Source organism: Nannospalax galili, unplaced genomic scaffold (assembly GCF_000622305.1).
Source record: "Nannospalax galili isolate Female #2095 unplaced genomic scaffold, S.galili_v1.0 scaffold820, whole genome shotgun sequence".
Taxonomy (NCBI): domain Eukaryota; kingdom Metazoa; phylum Chordata; class Mammalia; order Rodentia; family Spalacidae; genus Nannospalax; species Nannospalax galili.
Window position 1 is genome coordinate 250229 of NW_008346549.1, and position 471 is coordinate 250699.

Here is a 471-nt window from a genome sequence, read left to right on the forward strand (position 1 = left end):
ATACCATTTGCTGAACATGCTGTGTTTCCTCCATTGTGTGTTCTTGGCACTTTTGTCAAATATCAGGTGGCTGAAATTGCATGTGTTCAGGTTTGGATCTTTAATGATGTTCCATTAATCTATGTGTCTATTTTGCTCTTTGTGCTCAGGGTTGCTTTGGCTATCTGTGGTCTTTTGTGATTCCATATGAATTTAAGGATTTTTTTCCTAATTCTGTGAGGTATGTCATGGGGATTTTGATTGAGATTGCATTGAATCTATATGTTGCTTTTGGTAGGATGGTCATTTTAACAATATTAATTCTTCCAATCCATGAACATGGGAGGCCCTTCCATCTCCTGGTGTCTTCTTCAATCTCTTTCTTTAATGATTTAAAATTTTCATTGTAGAGCTCTTTGGTGTCTTTCATCAGATTTATTCCAAGATGTTATAATTTTTTTGCAGCAATTGTGAATGGGAGCATTTCCCTGT